Here is a 14,720-nt window from a genome sequence, read left to right as displayed (position 1 = left end):
AGTCCCAATTCCTTTGCCCCCATTCTACCTTTTGGCTAGGATAATCTGATATAAGGTAAACATTTTTTTACGTTGCTCCCTCAGCTCCATTATGGTGGATCTAATGATAATGTCTTCTGGGAGTTTTTCCATTTTGTTTCATATCATAGGAAAAGTTATATATTTACTCTTTAAACCTATTCCATTATGTGAATTTCCTACTTTGTGTGAGTTGTGTGTCCATATCTAAAATTTCCATAAGCCTATTGAGGGTTAGGACAAATATTCCTCCTGACATGTGTAGAGATTAAAGCTTAGGGAATTTAAACCATTCTCCAAGAATATATGACAAGTAAAAGGTATAGCTAGACCAAAATCCAGGGTTTCTGTGTCCCTACTCTGTGCTTTTAAAAAATGCTGCGTCCATGTTACTACTTCTTTTAATGGATCTGCTTTGATCTTGTTGGTATAGTACAAACTCAAAAATTCTTAAAAATGTATACTTAGTGATTTGTTGGTGGGTAGAGGTGTATCTCCCAGAAACACTAGTATAGTCCTTGTATCTCTTATGTGTTCAGTAAATGATGCCAATTACACACTGTGTGACTTCTCCAGTATCTCTGCTCCTTTCCACAGTAGTGACAGGGCAAACCACAAGTGAATTTATATACTTTTAAAAACTAATTTTTTTTTAACTTTATGAGGAGGGCAGTGACTACTAACATTTAGTACTTACTAAATATGGGCGCTAGGTATACTATTTCGCTTGATCCTTACAACCAGTGTGGAAATGTATACTATTATCTCCAGTTTAAAGACACATTATAATTATTTTTCACTTAAATCTGGATTTGCCTAATTCTAAAGAGTTTGTGCCGTGGCCAGGCATCATGGGGAATATCGGTAATCCTCGTGACTTGGGAGGCTGAGCAGGAGGATCACAAGTTCAAGGCTGGCCTCAGCAATTTAGCAAGGATTTCAGCAACTTATACTGAAATAAAAAATAAAATGGACTGGGGATGTAGCTCAGAGGTGAAGTGCTCCTGAGTCTCCTGAGTTCAATTCCCAGTCCCTTCACCCTAAAAAAGAGTTTGGGTCCTGGAATTATAGCGACTTGATAAGTGAAGAATGTTCACAACAGCTTATCACATTATATCCTTCAGAGGTTACACCTATTATCTACTATCACTATATATACTGGCATAAGGGAAATAGAGCAGTCTTTGAGCTGGCATGGTAGATATCATCACTGAGGACCAGTGCAGGGAGGGCAGCAGCAGTACTGGGCAGTGAGAGGGAAAGCTTCTTGGCTGAGTACACTAATCTGAGGATACTTTGTGTTTTTTGGCTCCTTCCTAAGAAAAGCACAAGGAAGTGGGCTATACAGTAATATAAGAGAGAAACTAGAATGGTTATGTTTTTGTCATCTTGTTGAGGTTAATTGAAGACTTTTTTTAAAAGATTTTCACATTTGGTCTAGGATTAACACTTAATGGGTAACTGGAAATGTGGACTTCATTCTCTCAGCTAACCTCCATTATGACTAGACAACTGCTTCTATATTCTGCTTTTATGAAAGCATTTTGAAAATCTTTTAAGCAGCTTCTGGGGCCACATGATTAATTCTGTCTGAAATGGAAATTATAAGAAAGAAGAGCTAGATTTATCTATGGCACATGGGTAATATCACAGGCTTCTGGGAAAAAAGGAGGAAATAACTTCTTTGCTGTGGGTCTCCCTTCTTGGTATAAGGTTATTTAACAAATAAACCAAATTCTGAATGTGTGGCTATGATTATTTTATGTCTACTTTGTGGTCTTTAGGAACAGAAAAAGAGAAACAAGCATGAATGAAAAGTGAAGGGGGAAAAGATGATGGGAATAAATGAGAGGTAAATACCGCTTAAAACACAAAGGTTTGTGGTTGCCCATATTAGAAAATTATAGCAATAGGGTCACAATATTTTTTAGCCTACTCTAACACATACATATGTATTTTATGATAATAAAAGTAATACTATCATTTCTGCTATAACACTTGTTTTGAAAACACAGACTTGTTCCAGCGTGATTGATATATTAGGGAACAATTACAGCATAATGTACATATGTGCTTTTGTGCAGTTTCATTTTTGAGAAACACTGCATGAATGCAGAAAATCATCCAGCCAAATCAAACCACACAAAAATACACAAATGCACACAACTTACACATCTACAAGCTATTGTGGTGTGCCATGTATTAAGTAGAATAACTCATAATCAGAAACAGTGCAATATGTGGTTTGCAAAGCTCCACTTGGGTAGAATTTGAGCCAAAGTATCTTAAATAGAAGACAAAGAATGAGCTTACATGGGAAAGAGTAAAGGGGCATGTAGTAAATCTGAAAGCTTAAGAACTCCCTAAGCGTTGTTTCTGCATACTTAACTCAGTGATGTGCTCTAAATTGGTATGAGCAAAATGGGGGCAGAAAAATGTACTTTGAATCTAGGATAAGTCTGAACACCAAGTATCTCCTACCACTTCCTCCTTGTCATACCAAGATAACAGTAAACCCTGGAATAAAGTGAGTTGTGTCACGATGCAGCCTGGATGTAAGGGGCAGTTTGGCTCCATTTGTTTGGAAAAAAGGCCAAGATGGAAGCAGTTAACCTAGGGGTTTGAGTAACAGGCAGAACAGTAAGGACTGTTAGATGAGTCAAAATTCACAGTAGCAGATTGTAATTAAAAGGCAAACATGAATCCAAGGCAGTTATAGCTTCAAAGAAATTTAAGGCCTGAGAAATTGTATTGTGTGATTGCCCATCCACTCTTTTTTTAAATATTTTAAAAATTGTAGATGGACACAATACCTTTATTTTATTTATTTATTTTTATGTGGTGCTGAGGATCAAACACAGTGCCTCATACTTGCAAGGCAAGTGCTTTGCCACTGAGCCACAACTCCTGCCCACCCATCCCCTCTAAACTCCCAAAGCCCCAAAAATGACCACAAAACAACTGTTGTTTCTGCAGGAAAGATCCCAGACAAGAACTACCTTAGTGCCCTCTCAAATGTGACTTTGGAGGACAATGGATATGGGAGAGTTTAGAACCAGAGGTAACCGGTTTTGTAACTAAGGAACTCATCCAATTTCTCTTTCCAGGCAAGGAAGCTTGCTCTTCCTGTCCAACAAAACATCACCTATATTGATGTTTATTCACCTCCCTTTTTCACGTGGGAATAATTATCCTGCTTTCCCTTTGCCTTGTTTTTTTTTTGTGGTTAATTTATACTTGAGCCATGGGGTGGTAGACCATAAGTAACGACTTCAAACTGATTAAGAGCACATACCAGTAGAGATCTTGAAGCTGGATGCAGCAGGTAAACCAGTTTGAGCAAGAGTGAACGCACTGTTAATCATCTCATTTGGAAAACTTGCCTAATGTTAGGCAGGACCATTCTTGAAAGTGTAGATGGGGGGAAAGGGTAAGTGGGGATGCTGGGCAACCATGTTGGATTGTGGAATGTATTGTATAATATACAAATGTAATTGGGTGAGTCTAACTCTACACTCATAGTATGGCTAATGTCACCCAACATTTCACTTAATGTCTGAAAAAAGCTGACAGAAGACCTGAAGCTGATCTTTCCACAGTCAAGTCTCTAGAGCCACATCATGTGAGCCACTCACTATGCCTTTCTCCTACCTCTGAGGGCTGTGAATCACTAAAAGTCCTCATCACTCAGCAGCCAGGCTGTTCAATAACAGCATCCCATTCTTTTTTTTTTAATATTTATTTTTTAGTTATAGGTGGACACAATATCTTTATTTTTATGTGGTGCTGAGGATCAAACCCAGTGCCTCACACATGCTAGGTGAGCACTCTACCTCTGAGCCACAACCCCAGCCCCCCATTCATTTCTTTTTTCTTTTTAGTTGTAGATGGACACAATGCCTTTATTTAATTTATTTATTTGTATTTGATGCTGAGGATCAAACCCAGTGCCTCACACATTCTAGACAGGCACTCTACCACTGAGCCATAACTCCAGCTCCCAGAATCCTATTCTTATAGTTTCTTTTAGTTTATGGTCATTTACCTAAGCCTAGCAGGATCAGAATCATTTTTCAAAGATTAACATAGATATTAAGATACTTTTGAGAACATGAGGACCAAGGCTATGTCATTTGTTAGGAACCATTTCTTTGCCACCATGTGGAGAGAGCCCAACTATTAATGAAGACAACACAGGAGAAAACAATGCAAAAGAGAGATATGTCCAATGATAATATTTAAGTTTGGGCTGAAGTTGGTATTAATACATGGTTTCTCAACCTTGGCACTGTTGACATTTTTGGCTGGGTAAATTTTGGTTGGAGATACATGCTCTCCGATCTTAGTATGCTTAGCAGCATCCCTGGTCTCTTCTTACTGGATGCCAATACTAGACTCCCAACTAGGACAATCAAAAGCATCTCAAGACATTATGAAAGATCCCCTTGGTGGTGGGCAAAGTCTCCCTTAGCTGAGAACCACTGCTCTAATCTTAGCCTTTTCAGTTACATAATCCTTAAATATCCTTTTTGCTACACTTAATTGCATTGGGTCTGCCACTTGCAATCCAGAGAATTCTAGTTAGTACACTTTTTCTTATCACTTTTGCATATTTTACTTTATTATTATTATTTTTTTTTAGTTGTAGTTGGACACAATACAATACCTTTATTTTTACTTATTTATTTTTACGTGGTGCTGAGGATGGAATCCAGCGCCTCGCATGTGCTAGGTGAGTGCTCTACCGCTGAGCTACAACCCCAGCCTCCACTTTTGTATATTTAAATAAACAAATTTATTATTTAAAGTAAAATTAGTATTAATGCACATCAATTGCAGATGTAGTTAATCATAGAAATATTTATTTGTGGGCTAAGGTCAGTGGGAGAGTACTTGACTGACATGTGTGAAGCATAGGGTTCAGTTCTCATATAAAAATAGATGTATATTTTAGAAAGATATTTGTGTGTTTAATATTTTACATGTTAGAATCTTTTTTTAAAATTTTGAGCATGAAAAACCAGTTTTGGTGCTGTAGTTGTTATTACTGTTGACAATACACTTTTTTAACCAGCAATGTTTTAATTTAATGGACTAATCAATTTAATAATATGCCTTAAAAATTTCTGTACTAGCAAATTATTACAGTATGTACCAAATTAGAATCTAAGCCTTAAAACCTTATTACTTTTCAATAATGTGTGTGTGATTGCTATGATGGAGAAGGTAATTTAGAATTATGTTTAGTTATGCTATCACATAAGGTAAATCATTTTCCCATCACTTATCCATATCAAATAACTATAGAATCATTGCTTTACTTAGCATGTCATGATGTTATCTGACTATAATTTCATCTGTATGCATCATTTACATTTTTTAAACTTTTCCTGTATGCTTTTCTCAATAGTTGAGGCACTCCATTGGCTACATTATCTACAGGTTACTATTTAATAACCAAAAAGTTAAGGTTAGGTGTGGTGGTAAGTGCCAGTAGTCCCAGTTACACTGGAGGCTAAGGCAGGAGAATCACTTGAGCCCAGGAATTTGGGACCAGCCTGGATAAAATAGTGAGGCCCTGTTAATCAATCAATCAGTATTGTTAATAATAGAGAAGTTAAAATTCTCTAATAATGAGGAGTTAAAATCTCGTTTGATGAAATTTTCTCAATTGTGAATTAATAGAAAAAGAACTTTTATTTTTATTAACAGGTAAAATAATTTAACATTATGATATTAGGACTTGCTAATGGCTGTCATATATACTTACCAGTTACATTAAAAGTTAAATTAGAAGTTAACTGCAAAGAACTCTTTAAACAATGTTTAGTAGTTTTATTGTTAGTAACTTTGGTATTGCTATTTTGAATTTTTTATCAGGTATATTGAAAGAAAGCAAATGCTGGTATGTTATTAGAACGAAGGTTTTTTTTTTTTTTTTCTTTTGTTCCCAAGGCCTTGAGCATGCTAGGCAAGCTAGCATGCCTCTGAGCTACATTCCTAACCCAGAACATAGGTTTTTAATATAACAGAAAATAAAATAAGATTAAAAAAAAAACAGAGTTAACACCCTACAAATAGATTAGAATATAAAATGAAATATCAGTACAACATATGGTTTTTAAAAGTGTGTTTCCTGAAGAAGGGGAACAATCAAACTATGTGATATGCATATGCAAATATGGCATAATGAATTCCACTGTTAAAATTATAATGCACAAATTAAAAAAAAAAAGTCTGTTTCTTAAATTTGACCACTGAAAGATCTAGAAACACTGACATCCCAGTAGCAATGATTTGCCCTGATACACCAACTTTTCTAAATACAGTTAGTTCTTCACTAAAAAGAATTAGGACTCCCTGGAGAAATGACTCATTCTAGATCTGGGATAGGGAAGACAAAAGCTAAGCCAGGGACATTTTGTTGAACTAGAAAGCAAGAAAAGTTCAAGATGTGTATGAATGGAATTATACCAAACTGATGCAGGAATCATTCTGGAAGGATTCCCACCAGCCAAATTTGGGAAAATTTGAGTTATCTATCTATACTGGCAATCAGGCCCAGAGCTTCACCCATGCTAATAGGCAAGCATTCCACCCTGTGCTACAGTCCCAGCCCCTTAAGCATTTATTTTCAATGCATCTTATATGCCATCACAGATCTTCTAGGATTCACTTGTCTCATTTCAGCCCTGTGCAAGCTCTCAGGCACATATAACCCCACAAGGCCTCATCTTCTGCCATTTGCAAGCCCCTTCCTTCCTGCCCCAGGGTTTCTCTGTTGACACTGCTCTGGAATCAACGGCCCAGAACTACACATGCAGGATCTGGAAGTACAGAGTTAAAATCCGGAATAGGGAACTTAATGGCTTACTGGACAAGCCTTTGACCAATAGAAGATAAAAATAAATTTTTCCTTTCCCTTTTATCCACCTGCCTGCCAAGTGTAATCCTGAAATGCAGTATTATCAGGCTTCTAGAGTTTCCATCAAACAAATGAAATGGGTGGCCAGCTTGATCATACACTGTCATATTGACACTCCCTCCTTCTTTGCTTTATTCCCTCTTTCCCTTAGTCCTGCTCCTTGTGATTAGATGCCTTATTAAAATAATGTTACAAGTTGGGTAAGGTAGTGCATGCCTGTAATCCCAGAGACTTGGGAGGCTGAGGCAGGAGGATTGCAAATTGGAGGCCAGCCTAAGTAGGTGAGATCCTGTCTCATAATAATAATAATAATAATAATAATAATAATAATAATAATAATAATAATAATTTTTTAAAAGAGCTGAGGATGTGGCTCAGCAGTTAAGTGCCCCCTGGTTCAATTCCAGCTACCAAATAATAATAATAATAATAATAATAATAATATTAATAATATTACATAAGGGTTTTTTTGCCTCATACCTTAATCTTTAAGGAAGTCACCTTAGGAGGAGGATAGCACCAAAAGAATGTCTGGCACTGAAACATACTGAAGATGTAAACATACATGAATCTATGATTTTCAAAAGAAAAACAGACTTGCCCCACCCTAAAATTCCTCATTTAACCTGGACATCAAACACAGATCACTCATAATGGAATGATGGGGCATCATTGCTTCCTGAACTGTCTTGTGAACTTATAAAATTATCTTGTCAAAACATTTAGCTTGGGGCTAGGGTTGTGGCTCAGTGGTAGTGCACTTGCTTAGCACACATGACGAACTGGGTTTGATTCTCAGCACCACATACAAATAAATAAAATAAAGGTCCATCAACAACTAAAAATATATATGTATTTAAAGAAACATTTAGCTTATATTTTATTGTGCTTTTAGATACAATTTCTTATTTATAAGAAATACAGAGGATAGAGGAATAAGGTAAATGGTACCACCACAAAAAAAATTTCTAGAGTTTTACAATCAGTGAAGACAGAAAAAGGGGTCATAACCAAATTAAATACATTATTCTCAGTTATATCTCGTTAGATAACAACTTTATATAATACCCACCCAAAGATTAGGTAACTATTCACTTGTATTTTCTCATAGATCTTGTGTGGTTTATGTTTTATTCCTGATATTGATTATTTGTGTCTTTTTGTTACTTTTGTAGATACTTAACAATTTTATTGATCTTTAAATAATCAGTTTTTGTTTCATTGATTTTGAGTGTGGGGGTAAGTGGTACTGTAGATCAAACCCAGATCTTTATTTTGAGATGATCTTGCTAAATTGCTGAGGATGGCCTCAGACTTCTGAGTTGCTGTGATTAAGTGCACCACTATGCCCAGCTAGCTCAAAGATTTTGATATATCATCTTTTTTGTTTTCATTCAGTCCAAAATACTTTATAATATCTTTTATTAAAGATTTCTAAGTTAGTATGATAGAGAACATATTGTATAGCATTTAAGTTCTTCTAAATTATTTCAGGATTCTTTTATATCCCAGAATATGATCTCTCTTAGTAATTATACCATGTACATTTAAAAGGAATGTGTACTGCTTTCATAAGGTTGTTCTTTTGTTTTCTGTAAGTTGGGTCAAATTGGTTGTAGAACTGTTCAAGTCTTTTGTATCCTTACTAATTTTATTTTCTTCTGTGAAAAAAAAATTAAGCATTTTTTAAAAATTGTAAATGGACACAATACCTTTGTTTTATTCATTTATTTTTATGTGGTGCTGAGGATTGAACCCAGTGCCTCACACATGCTAGGCAAGTGCTCTACCACTGAGCCACAACCCCAGCCTCCTGTGAATTTTTGAGAAAGGAATACTTATATCTTGAGTTTTGGCTGTGGATTTGTATTTCTCTCCTTTTTGTTCTTTTTTTTCTTCATGCATGTTGAAACTGTTACATGCAGAAATGTTTTGGATGTGTATGAGCCGGACGAACCAACCCCTTTATCATTATAACTTTATCCTCATTATCCTCTTTATGCCTATTAGGATTCTTTGTTCTGAAATCTACTTTATTAACATTTATAGCTACTTCACTTTTTAAGTAATATTAGCATGGTATATCTCTTTCATCCTTTGAATATATATTGTCATATTTAGTTTCTTGTAAACAACATACAATTGGATTTTGCCTTTTTTGTCTAATCTGATGATATCTGATTTTTTTTCTTTTTTTTTATTGGTTGTTCACAACATTACAAAGCAGATATCTGATTTCTAATTGGGGTGTTTGGAACATGTCCACTTAATCTGCTTATTGATAGGGTTGGATTTAAATCTGATATCTTGCTATTTGTTTTCTATTTATCCCTTTTGTACTTGTTTCTTTTTTCCTCTTTTTTTTAATGCTGCCTTTTGGATTAAGTAGTGCTAGCAATTTTAATTAAATACTTTCTACCTCATTTATTGGCATATTAGCTATATCTGTTTGGATTTTGTTAAGTATTGCTTTCACTGTCTACCCTCAGGCAGATTCTTCCCGTTGTAATAATTTGCTTCTAAATATGTCACAGATCCCTAAATGTTATTATTTTTATTTTAAATACATTATCATTTGTCCTTTAAAAGTACATTCTCTTCTAAAGGGATTTTTTTTTAAAGAAAAAGTTTTCATATTTACCTACATGCTTTTATTTCTGGTGTTATTTATTCCTTTGTAAAGATCTCCATTTAGGAGCAGGGTGCAGTGGCCTGTGATCACGCTACTCGGGAAATTGAGGCAAGTGGTTGCAAGTTCCAGGCCAGCCTAGGCAATATTGTGAGACCCTGTTTCAAAATGAAAAAGGACTGGGGATATAGCTCAATGGTAAAGTGCCCCAATTTCCATCCCCAGGATCCTGGAGAGGTGGGGAAGATTTCCACCTCATTATATTTTTTTCCTACCTAAAGCAACCTCCTTTAACAGGCTTTGTGGTTCTGATCTTTTGATTAACTTAGCTTTTCCATGTCATTTCTGAAAGATATTATTTGTATACTTTGACAGTGTTGGTCCACTGCCTTCTCACAGGCATTGTTTCATTTCCCTGTATGTAATGTACTTTCTTAAAACACTTCAGAGATTTTTTTTCGGGGGTGGGGGGGGTGTTACCATGGATTGAACCGAGAGGTGCTTAACCACTAAGCCATATCTCCAGCCCTTTTTATTTTATTTTGAGACATGGTCTTGCTAAGTCGCTTAGGGACTCATTAAATTGCTGAAGCTGGCTTTTGAACTTGTGGTCCTCCTGCCTCAGCCTCCCAAGCCACTGGAATTACAGGCATGTGTCACTGTGCCCAGCTAAAGATGTTCTCAAGCAATTGAATTATGATATGACTTGGGATTATTTTGCGTGTCTGTGTTTAAAGTTTGTTCTTAGATCTATGAACTTATAATTTTCATAAAATTTGAAAAAATGTGAGCCATTTTTTTTTCTTTCAGCATTGTTTTCTGTTGCCCCGTCTCTCTCCTTTCCTCTCAGGATTCAAATGACAAATTTTATATTTTAGGCTGCTTGAGGTTTTCCAACAGTTCAGGAATGCTGCGGGTTTTGTTGTTTAATCTTTTTTTCAGTGTTTTATTTTGATACCTTCTGTTGCTGTCTTCGGGTTTAGTATCATCTCTTCTGCAGTGTGCAGCCTGTTGTTCATCCCATTTGGTGTAATTTTCATTTCAGAAATTTATTTTTTTTTTGTGTGTGTATGGTCCTAAGGCAGAAAGTTAATTTTAATCTGTAGAAATTTGATTTGGATCTTTTTTGTACACCTTCTGTGTCTGTCCTTACCATATTTATCTGTCTTAGGTCTGCTTCTTGAATCTATGGATTTTAATAAGCATTTCAATATTTCTCTACTAATCCTATTATTTGTATCATTTCTGAATCTGTGTCTTTTGATTGATTTCTTTCCTTATTATACATTGTATTTCTTGCTTCTTTGTATGCTGATTTGTTTTTTGCAGTGTTGGGGAGCAAATGTAGGACTTTGTGTGTGCTAGGTAAGTGTCCCATATCCCTAGCTCTAATCTGGTAATTTTTTACTAGAAGCCACATAGTGTGAATTTTATGTTCTTGGGTGTTAGATTTTTAAGAATTTCTATAAATGTTTTTTAATTCTATTGTAGGATCAGCTAAATTATTTGGGAAGAATTTGATTATTCCAAGGCATACTTTTAAGCTCTATTACAAAGGACCAGAAAATCTTTAATTTGGTCCCACTACTGAAGTGATTTCCTTCTGGATGCTCAGCCTAATTTTCTGCATATTATGAGATGTCTTTACTCTTGTGTTGAAAACATGACATTTCCATCCCTGTCTGAGCTTTAGGAATTATTCTACCTGCTCCTCTGCAGTGGTTCTTTACTTGGACTTGGGGAGTTTTCTCACAGGCATGTGATTCAACTCTTCCATGAAGATCTGAGAACCCTCTCCATGTTGCCAGGGCCCTCTTTGCAGCTCTATCCTCTCTGATAACTCACTTTGTGAACTCTAGTCCCATTGGCATTCCCGAATTCTCAACTCAGCTCCCTGAGACTGCTGTACCCTTTGGGTTCCCCTCTTGCTTGGGGCAGTTTGTCAAAGCTTTCTTTCTTTTCCTCTATCAGGTATTATTGCATTATGTCTTTTGTCTGAAATGATCATTTTGTATATTTTGTCTAGGAATTTTTTATAAGATGGGAGAGTCAATCCCGTCTGTTGTTCCATCCTACATATGCTAAAGCAGAAATCCCTGTAATTGTACTTTTTTTTTTTTTACCATACGATTTATTTTTATTTTTTTAGTCATACATGACAGAATATATTTTGACATATAATACATACATGGAATTACATACATCAATCATATTGTCTATTCTATTCTGCCCTTCCTATCCCCCCTACTCCTCCCCTCCTCTCCCATCTTTTCTCTCTTTCCAATCTAATGTGACACACTTTTTTTTTCTTTTTCTCATCACAACATCATATATGTATTCTGTATAACAATGAGGTTCTCCTTCCATCTTCTGTGCAACTCCCCTTCTCCCTCTTTTTCCCTCCCACCTCTCTTCCCTATTTAATGGTAGTCTTCTTCTCATGCTCTTCCTCCCTATCCTATTTTGAGTCACCCCCCCTTATATCAGAGAAGACATTGGGCATTTGTTTTTTAGGGATTGGCTAACTTCACTTAGCATAATGTAATTGTACTTTTAAAATTCTTTTCTATACAACTTCCCTGAGAAGCTAATACTTGAGCAGACTTTTTGAAGAATCTTTTGTTTTAATTTTCAAGTATTAACAGTCCTTTAAAAAGGACATTTTCTTTCTTTCTTTCTTTTTGGTACTAGAGATTGAACTCAGGGATTCTCTACCACTGAGCCACATCACCAACCCTATTTTGTATTTTATTTAGAGACAGGGTCTCAATGAGTTGCCTAGAGCCTTGCTTTTGCCGAGGCTGGCTTTTAACTCACAATTCTCCTGCCTTAATCTCCCTAGCCACTGAGATTATAGGCCTGAGCCATTGCACACAGCTAAAAAGACTTTTTCTTATTGAAAAAAATTTAGGTGTATTTGTTGAAGATTTCAAAAAATAACTTCTATTCTTATTATGCAGTAGTCAAAGAATATAGCTTTCCCATTTTTTCTTTTTGAAATAATAAATAGATTTCTTTGTGGTCTAATAAGGTTGCATTTTGTGATTTCTTTGAGTACATCTTTAAAAATAATTTTTAAAAAATGGTACTTAGCAATTCAATAACCAAACTATGGAACTAGACTGGGAGTCATACAATAGAGTTTTATTCAGCCATAAAGAAGAACAAAATTTTGTGTCAAGCAGGAAAATGGATGGAAGTTGAGATCATTATGTTAAGCGAAATAAGCCAAACTCAACAGGTTAAGGGTTGTATGTTCTCTTTCATGTGGAAGCTACACAGGAAAAAAGAAAAGAAAGGTGGGAATGGGGAGAGGGAGGTATAAGGAGCAGTTTTCATGAAAACTGAAGGGAGGGAAGAGAAGACAGAGAAAATACTGGGGAATGATACAAACATGTAACAATGAATCCACCATTATGTATAATTATAATGCACCAACAAAAAATATGGGGGAAAATAGTACTTGGTAGGAATCAAATACACAATCATATGTAGTTAATCTTATATACATATATATACACACCCACACCCCCCCACACACAAACACATGCACATGTATTATATATAATTTTTGTTTAATTTATATGTATATTTGTGGTATTGAGGATTGAACCCAGGGTCTAGGCAATCATTCTACCACTGAGCAACATTTCTAGCCCTATATGTTTTAAACTCTTTAATTTTGTGACTTTGAATCTGCTGTAAACTCATGTAAAGTTTCCCAATTTTAAAATGAGTTTTAAAAAAATTAACCTTGTAGTTATTCTCAGAACCAATCTTACAAATTCTGAGTTTCTTTGTATTCTTTGGAATATAACTCACAATATTAGGTACTTAATATCCCTTGCTGATTTAGGATAATCATTATTTAATTTCTCTTTAAAAGTAGGAAATAAAATTTTGCAAAGCTACTGATTGAAAAAATAATTAGCAGAGTTATTGCTAGACTTCTTTGATGCCTATTTCTTAGGTGTTAATAACCAAATTACTGCATAGTATATTTAAATTCTAAAACACTACTTTAAAGGAACCAAATTTAAAAATATATATTTTAAACCCAAATTGATTTGCTTATTTTTTCTTAAGGTGTATAAACAACTATTTACAGATTTTTCTTTAACCTTAAACTTATATTCTTTAGAGATATTTTAGTTTTGCAAAGGATAAGATTACTGTGTTACTTAATAATAGATCTAATAACTACTCTGTTAGCTTTGTAATTGGAAGATTTGTTAGAAGGGTTCAAAATTTTGTTTGAAAACTGAGAGTGGAAGGGGGAGAACCTCAAAGTCTTTGGGGCTAGAATGGAAATCTGAAGCATCTCTGACCAGCTTCCAATACAGAACAAGCTGTGCACCTTGCCTTCTAATTCTGAAGAATCCTGCAAATGCCATCTAAACCTGTCAGCCACGTTCCCACTCAATTCCTCATCCCCAAACTTAAAGAAATTTTCAATTTTAAGGGATTTTTCTCTATGATTATAGATGTAAATTAATGTTTAAATGTTTTTTTGTAGCCTTATAATTCTCATTGAAGAGTTAAAATGCATCCTGACCAATAGTGCATAGAGGGGAAAAACTTTCTTTCCAAATGAAATAATGACATGTAGTTTGCACAGACATGATTAAGCTGGTCTAAATGTTAAATAACCTTTTTTAATGTCAGTATTTTTCTGGGTTCTTTACAATTTTTCCTTTATAAGTGCAAATGTTGGTCTGAGTTTCAAAACATATTAAAAATTCATTAAATTTTCATAAAATTAAACTGTTAAAATTAAATTATAAATACCTTAGTCAAAAATCTTCTTTGCTTTTTTATATTTCAAGATTAAGTTCATAGTGCTTTCATGTTTACTTGCTCCACTTTCTTATTACGATTGGAGAAGGAGAAGAGCAACTTCCCCGAGGAGCTAATACATTAGCAGATGAATGCTATTATTACTACCAACATACCTTTGTTGGAAACCTTTATTTACATTTTTTACCAAGATGGTCAAGCCAGTTTAATCAGTTGACAAAACTTTATGCATGAATACATTTAAGATTTACAGAGTAAAAGTGATGAAAATTTTTTGTTTATTCTTAGAATTTTTCTTTTTTTTGCCCAAGAATTAATTTTGCCTCAGCTTAATTGCATTCCTGTGACATT

General features: G+C 34.9%; 1 protein-coding gene across 5 annotated transcripts in view; it reads left to right on the top strand.

The window, feature by feature from the left end:
• Positions 1-14,720, top strand: part of Cab39l (calcium binding protein 39 like) — a 121,672-nt gene that overhangs the window by 32,977 nt on the left and 73,975 nt on the right. The gene's annotated exons all lie outside the window — the stretch shown is intronic.

The sequence above is a fragment of the Ictidomys tridecemlineatus genome, chromosome 6, assembly GCF_052094955.1.
Source record: "Ictidomys tridecemlineatus isolate mIctTri1 chromosome 6, mIctTri1.hap1, whole genome shotgun sequence".
Lineage (NCBI taxonomy): Eukaryota > Metazoa > Chordata > Mammalia > Rodentia > Sciuridae > Ictidomys > Ictidomys tridecemlineatus.
Note: the sequence above shows the minus strand (reverse complement) of the source record. Positions and strands in the feature narration are given on the sequence as shown.